General features: G+C 34.4%; 1 pseudogene; it reads right to left on the reverse strand.

Moving 5' to 3' along the window:
• Positions 1–7,088: 7,088 nt before the first annotated feature.
• LOC149145166 (putative E3 ubiquitin-protein ligase XBAT31 pseudogene) lies at positions 7,089–8,351 on the reverse strand (annotated as a pseudogene).
• Between the last annotated feature and the right edge of the window lie 231 nt (positions 8,352–8,582).

Here is an 8,582-nt window from a genome sequence, read left to right on the forward strand (position 1 = left end):
TGGGTCTATTAAAAAAGTTACACAATCCTGAAAATTTAAGGGTTTTTTTTAAATTTACATACAAACCAACAAGAAAGAATTAGAACATGATCACATGGTTAAGAATTTGCAAACTTTATTAAAAAAACCTAATAAACAAACTTCAAAGGACAAGAAGGGGAAACAAAATTAATGAAAGGAGAAGGAACCAAGTGAAAGGGGGGAAAATAATGGAAGAAGGAACATAAAGGACATTTAACTAAACATGCAAGGATTAAATAACGGGGAGGAAGAAAATTAGTAAGAAAAATTTAAAGGAAAACAATGAATATGTTTTGGAATATCTTGCAATCATGTATGGCTACGAGATATTATATTCTCAATAGTGCGCTTGATATGTTTTATTATACTATATGGTTACAAAATATTATTTTTAATCGTGTCCTTTTTTGAAATGTTTTATTTTTTAATTTTAATGATGATTTTGATCAATTACAAATTGTTTTATGGGAATTTTTTTAACATTTACAATTTCTAAATAATAAGATAAAAATAATTTATTAATGCTAACATTATAATCAAATATGTTTAATGAAAAAATGAGATAACATCCGCATATCATAAAATCTTCTCAATAAAATTAATAAATATAAAGCATTTCCTATGACCTTGTTATATGAAACTACCTTGTTATATGGTTTCAATAGAACTTATATTGTTTCTTATCACATTGCATTTGAACCTATTTTTCTTGGTGGAAAAGATGGCATGTAAATATTTCCCGTGGGCAAGGTTTTTTATTAGCTATGTACTTTGTAATGGCAAGTGGATTTTTCTTATTTATCATAATTACTAGGGTAAAATTGAAGTGTGTCATTTTAAAGTTGTTTTAATTTTATGCGATAAATATAGTTTTTATTTTTATTTTTAGTGTATATTAGTATAAAATAATGTTTTATAAAATAAAAGTGAAATAAAATATTATATTTATTTTATTTATAAATAATGAATAATATTAATTAAAATATCATAATAATATTAAAGTTGTATATATTTAAATAACTTATTCATAAAACTATGTATCTAATGTTTAATAAAACTATTTTAAAAAATTCTTGCTACACGATCTTCACAAGTATTTTACTATACATTACTATAATTTGAGACATAATAAGTTTATGCTTACTAATAATGAAGTCTTCACAAGTACTTTAGCCTTGCTACATGACCTTCATAAGTATTTTACTATACATTACTATAATTTAAGACATAATAAGTTTGTGCTTACTAATAATGAAGTACAATGTTTGATGCAACAAAAAAATCAAATAATTATGATTAAATCTTACATATTAAGAAAGATGCCTTGAAAATTGTTAGTAATTAATTTAGGATAATATATGATTTATTATAAAAGAAAGAGAAGCTCAAAGTAATTAAATAGATTAAGGAATTATAGAGATATAATGCATAATTGCTAAAGTAAGTATTAATATCCATATTCACATTGAGTGAATGGTTATTATAAAAAAGAGGAAGGTTTTGGAGAAATCTATTTACATTACAAGTTCTCTTAATAATTATTGAATTTTGTCCTAAGTGAGGTGAATGTGTTTGGATAATCGCAAGCTTAGTTCAAAGTTTAATTCCCAATTCACTTATATGTTTGAGTTGCTTCTCTTTGACTTAATTGTGTTATTATCAATAAATGAACCATTAACAATTATAAAAATATGATTTCTTTTATTGAAACTCAATGTTTAGTTGGACTCAATGTGTTGCTTATGTGTTTGAGGAAATGGATGGGTCAAACCTAGATAATAACTATGCTTAATGCTTCCACAACAATGTCTATGATTCTAAAGTATGTAAGTACATATTGTAATGAAATATATGAAAATCTATACTTTTATTGTTTTTCCTAATAAAAACTACTCAGCCTTTTGAAGGTATTGTAATTTTTCAAATGGGTTTTGATGTAGGTTTCATGAATTGCAATCCTGTATAAATTGATTCTAAGAATTTACATCGACCTACCAAATTCTAAACCTAAAATTTTAACATAAAATACAACTCGATTGACAATGTTACAATAAGTCAAAAGTTTTATGAACTTACACTTTTTCAACAATATGGACTTTTCTAGTAATTTTAATATTCTATAGTTGTCAATGTTAACAATGAACCCCAAAGAAATGAATTGACCTACTTTTAAAGAAAAACTCCATGGTAATCTAGATTGCATTTGCATATTCATAAGCATTAATCACTACATCAATATTGCTAAAATTTCAATCAATGATCTGGAATGCTCAGAAAAAGCAAAGGGAGGTATGCAAGTCTTCATTTAAATTCATTGACATGTCAATACATATAAATTTAAAGATATAACTATGAAATCATGAACACAATCAAACCTGGATATATCTATTGACATCCAATATGTAAATGTAATATGTAAATATCCATGGATATATCTTTTGACATCTAATAGGTAAATCTCCATGAATATATCTATTAACGGCCAACATCCAAATCTCCATGTTTAATGTATAGAGAGAATCACATTCACATTTAGTTATGTTTGTCATGTTAATTAGATCAAAAAACCTAATGATTCGATTGACAACAACCTCGTGGATGGAATAGCCTTGGAATGGACAACCCAGACATTGATGATGAAGAGGACATGTCACACATTGTAAGCCCCAATGATATATATGGGAAACCAAGAAGAAGAATAAGAAATATTGAACCCACCAAAAGTCTTAGTAAATCATTACAACACAATAAAATAAACATATCATGATAATGCATCATAGTTATCATAGTTAAATTAGAACAAGATAATAATAGAGACACCACATAACCAAAATTCTAATTAATATGTGTAAACATCATTACCTCGCTAACATAAATTAATAATAATTAATTGTTACCCTTCATTAAAAAAACAAAATAACAAAATATAAATTTTAACCAAACTCGAACTGTTTTGAGATTGAACTGAAACGTAGAAAACATTTTCCAAAACTTTTATAACAAGAATTCAAACGGTTTGGAAACGAAAACAAAACGCAGAAAACTTTGAAGGAAAATGTTATCAATGAATATAAACTACAAGTGTTTTGATGCTAACTTGAAACGTACTAAATTTTATCAAAAATAATTATATATCAGCTCAAGTTAAAATAAATCAGATAATTTTGGGCCTCGACATTTAGAGATTAAGGTTTTTAAAATTCATGTGTCCACACATGGAACACTACGTTACCATTATCGTTCATGTAACCTAAAACCAGACGTGGAACCAGAGTAATGCTTTAATTGTTGATCTGCCCAATCATTTAATAGAAAAAATAATAACGGTTTTTATATATTTTTTGGTCCTCCTCTCTGAAATCCATGGACTTGAAGCTTTTATCTTGCAGAGCTTCTGGTTTACCTATATATATAGACAACAAAGGTTTAACTTCTGGTTTTGTTTATTTGAAGAATATACAAAATGCCATTCTGTGGGATTAATTTTGTGGAGATACAGACGCCACTGTTGGCCACGGTTCTGACATGGGGAGGAGTAGAATTCAAGCTCATTGAGATTGAAGAAGGAACAATGATTCATTGTTGGGTCCCCATAGAACATACAAGGCTTCCACTGGTTTTGGTCCATGACTTTGCTGCAGATGGTGGTGTGACGTGGCAGTTCCACCACAAAAGATCTTATCTAAATATTACATGACTCATCATTAATTACAGATTGGGATATGTTCTGAGTGTCAATGTGTATGGTACACTGTATTAACTGAGGTGGACTAATTTTCTGACATGTGAGCCATGCGGCTCACAACTCTTTTCCGATTATGGTTTGCGCATGGTGCCAGCACATGGCATAGCATGCAGCTACTGCTGTTTGACATTAAACTCATCTGACCGTTCTGTACCTGGCTCGGTTAGTCCATCTGGCCACTATATCTCCTCTTGGAACTTCCATCCAATTTGACAGCATGAATTAACCCTCTCAATCCTACAGTGGAAAGGTTTCAAGGTTATTCATTTCTTGATTTTTCTTGGGATTCGAACTCATTGCTTGGTAACCGTCCCTTGGAGCCTACTCTATTGCCGCTCTTCCTGCATCCGCTCCATCGGGTTTGACCTCTAGACTTCATGCATCGAAGGGCTCCACAGACCTAGCCTTTCTGTCTGGCATCGGTCTCTCCATTAACAGGTATACTTGTGTTTTTTTAACCATTCAAGCTTTTCCTACTTACTTCCATTTTGTCGCAGCTTTTGCCTATTCATACTTCAATCGCATTAATCGTATCTTTATGACTATGATACCTTGCAGGATGTCGGTTCACAGTCTCGGTTCTCTCTGCTGCTCCTGGTGGAAAATTGCTCCTTCAGCATTGGTCTTTAAGGAATGTCGGGTAAGAGCTCATCCTGGTCTGACGCCCTCGGGCTGGAGGGTTTGGGGTTAGGGTGTTATCCGGTCCTTAGTACACTGTATTCTAATGGCTTCTCAGCTTGTTGGTAGCATTTTGTAATTCGAATGGTTAGGGTTTCAAAAGGTTTCTTCTTCTGATAGGTTTTTCTTATGAAGGCGTTACTTTTAGTACAAGCTTTATGCTTCCTGTCGCATAAGAATATGTATCTCCAGCTAGTCATGTTTTCATGGAGTTTAATTTCAGGGTTTCAAGTTGTATCACTTTGAAATATTTCTTTGTTAAAAATGTATGCCCTGTTGAAAACGATGAGAGCCGTGCCTCATGCTTTGTACTCTTTTCTAATATTTCAATATAACTTTGATATTTGATTTTCTGGTTAAGCTCACCTGATTTCTGGGTTGGAACTATTTAGTTAAAATGTATTGCTTAAATTTATGAGTTTTTAGTTGGAAAAGGTGGCCTTGGCCCGCATAAAGTTCTGTTTATAATTTACAAATTTATATGCTAGCTATGTTGTCTTTCGATAACTGCATTTGGCTTTAATCGTTCAAACAGGGTTCTGGTTTGTAAAACTTAAGGCCTGTTGCAGGTATCGTGAATTTGTTTTTCTTCGGTTCCAAATGTTCTTTTACAAACTCGCCCTCTGATTCTGTAAATTACATTAAACGTGAGGGTTTCATTCCTCGCAAGGTTTTGTTTGGGGTCGGACTGGGTTTGTTGTTATGTCCCCATTCCAGGGACCCTTGAACTCTTCCACAGTTCATAGTCCCTGTTTGGGCATAACGACCCCCAACTGTCGCAAACCCTGGCTATCGCATACCCTGGGCGAGATAACTGCTCCAGTACGTGGATGTTATATTTTATTGAATCTGTGTTTGGTTTCTTGCAAATAAAATATTGTTGGGTGAGAGCTCATCCTGATCTGATGCCCTTGGGCTAGAGGGTTTGGGGTTAGGGTGTTATCCGGTTCTTAGTACACTATATTCTGATGGCTTCTCGGTTTTTTGACAACATTCCGTAATTCGAATGCTTAGGGTTTCAAAAGGTTTCTTCTTCTGATAGGTTTCGCTTATGAAGGCGTTGTTTTCAGTACAAGCTTTGTGCTTCATGTCACACCAGGATATGTATCTCCAGCTAGTCATGTTTTCATGGAGTTTAATTTCATGGTTTCAAGTTGTAGCACTTTGAAATATTTCTCTGTAAAAAATGTATGTCCTGTTGAAAATGATGAGATTCGTGCCTCATGCTTTGCACTCTTTTCTAATATGTCAATATAACTTTCATATTTGATCTTCCAGTTAAGCTCGCCCGATTTTTGGGTTGGAACTGTTCAGTTAAAATGTATTGCTTAAATTTATGAGTTTTTAGTTGGAAAAGGTGGCCTCGACCCGCATAAAGTTTTGTTTATAATTTACAAATTTATATGCTAGCTATGTTGTCTTTCGATAACTACATTTGGCTTTAATTGTTCAAATAGGGTTCTGGTTTGTGAAACTTAAGGCCTGTTGGAGGTATCGTGAATTTTTTTTCTTCGGTTCCAAATGTTATTTTACAAAATTGCCCTCTGATTCTGTAAATTGCATTAAACGTGAGGGTTTCATTCCTCGCAAGGTTTTGTTTGGGGTCGAACTAGGATTTTCGTTATGTCCCCATTCCAGGGACCCTTGAACTCTATCACAATTCATAGTCTCTATTTGGGCATAACGGCCCCCAACTATCGCAAACCCTGGCTATCGCATACCCTGGGCGAGATAACTGCTCCAGTATGTGGATGTTATATTTGATTGAGTCTGTGTTTTGTTTCTTGCAAATAAAATATTGTTAACAAGTCTTTACTAGGTTAATTTAAGCTATTTTGCTAGTTCCTGTTTGGATAAACATAGAGAAGTTTTTCCGCTTCTGTGGTTTCTATTGTAACTATTCCTGTTTATTTGTTTAGTTTTGAAAACTTGCATTTGTAATAGCCCAGGTGGCCCTTTCAATAAAATATTCTCCTCATAACTATGATGCATTAGCATGATATGTTTATTTTCTTGTGTTGTATTGATTTACTAATACTTTTGGTGGGTTCAATATTTCTTCTTCTTCTTCTTGGTTGCCCTTGATGTTGCAAAGGAAACATCCTACGGTGGTAGAATAGGTAAGAGTAGTAAAGAAGAATGGAAACTGTAGATGAGGCCATGCATATAGCTAGAGGATACGGCACTGGTGGTGGGAATCAAGAAATATGTTTTTGATTGTACATAAATTTACTATATGAAAATGCTGGAGCCAAATCTAGTACCAAACAAACCAGGGTCACCATTGAAATATTGCCTGCATGTTTCTTGTTTGAACTCTAGATCCTAAACAACTTCCCTTATATTCAATTCATATACCTTGGTAACAACTACTAAACAACCCTTTCATACATCAGGCAGCTCTCAATCTATAGGACCAAAACTTACTCGGCTCACGCAACAAACTCTAACCATTTGCTCCATTTGCAATCAAACAAGATTTTATTCTTGAATAAATAAATGTAGCATTATAGGCTTTGAAATCCATTTTGGAAAGATTTGTGTTTCATCCTGCAACAATATCTATAAGGATGGGAGTGCAAGGACTGGCTAGTAATGCCATATCATAGGTTGAAATTTTAACTAGCATATTTGGCATCACAAATCAAGGTTTCTGCTCTGTCCAATCACTTTTGTCCACAATTTTTCCAGGCACTTTTCCACTTATCTTCCCGAAATATCCCTTGGCTAAGATTCCTTTGAAACTATTGATCCCCTCTCTAAAACTCTTATATTGTCTTTGGGAGGGACAACCACTAGTTGTGTTATGCTACTGCGATAGAAAGGGAACGCTGAAGGAGGAGAATATGATGTGGTAGAATTAGGATTATTGTGACAACACAGTGTTAGAGTGTAGAGGGCACACCTTTGATGCCCACAACCCTAATCATCAATGGTACACAATTGATCAAAGAAAATGCAACAAACCTCAAATTCACTAGCATCAGAAATATTATCTTCAATGTCATCTTCTTGATCACTGGAAGAAGACACGGAAGAGGTAGCTCCAAACATAATGCTTTTCTCCCTGGCTCGATTGGCATCCATAAGGGCCTTTTCTAACAAGAGCTTAGCCTCTGAATTTCCATGGTCTAGGCCAAACCAATGGTTATGCAGAACTAGAATTTAGTAAGGCTACACAGGTAGTGTCTTTGTACTTAAAGGCTACCATATATGGTATGAGTCCAGATGCATCTTGTTGAATGCAGTAAAAACCCCAAGACAATAATTCTCTCACAGAATCCAAGTAGCCTCCTCGAGCAACAAGGTGCAAAGGCATGATCCCTGGTCGTCCATGAGCTCCAGTGGTTGCACACACTAAAGTACCATTTCTCATTAGCATCTGAACAACCCCTACATGTTTCATTCGGGCCGCAAGGTGTAATGAAGTGGCTCTAATCCCATCTCTCACGTTTACAAATTGCGCAAATCCCCAAGACTCTGAAATGAGAGTAGATTGGATAGCTGAGAGAATGGCTTCCAAGCAATTAGTGTGCCCATCGTTTGCAACATAATGCAAGCAAGTTCTTCGATGCATCGAGTCAAACAGTAGTATATTTGCACTAGCTTGCAGAAGCCTCTCAATGCAGGAAACCTTCCCATACATGGCGGCCATCATCAGAGGAGTCTATTTGTTGCGACTTAGGGCATCAAGATGAAAATTCCAGTCCAACAGATATGACAGGACATCAATCTGGCCATTTGTAGTAGCAATATGCAATGGAGACATCTTTTCATAGACTGTGGTCTCTGAGATCAAATGGGGCTCTTGCTCAAGAGCAACCTCCACCCTTTGAAAATCCCCTTCCTGGATGGCAGAGAAGAAGGCATGCTCATTGGAGACACTGGAGGTCGAAGCTTGATCCATTTATTACCAAATCTTGCTCGTTGAATCACCAATGCCTTGAGCCCCTTATCAACATCTCTCAAGCATTTGAATCCTAAAAAATATAACTTGGGACTCTTGAAACCAACTATGTAATCAATCGGTGAATCCCATCTCTATTGCATCAGTAAAAGATAGATCCATTGAAAGAACAAATACCCAGCTACAACGGGTTTTTAAGCATGCATATTTAATGATATTATCTATCTGACA

This window comes from Pinus tabuliformis, chromosome X, assembly GCF_031772625.1.
Source record: "Pinus tabuliformis cultivar Carrire ecotype Pingquan chromosome X, CPIR1, whole genome shotgun sequence".
In the NCBI taxonomy this organism is placed as follows: domain Eukaryota; kingdom Viridiplantae; phylum Streptophyta; class Pinopsida; order Pinales; family Pinaceae; genus Pinus; species Pinus tabuliformis.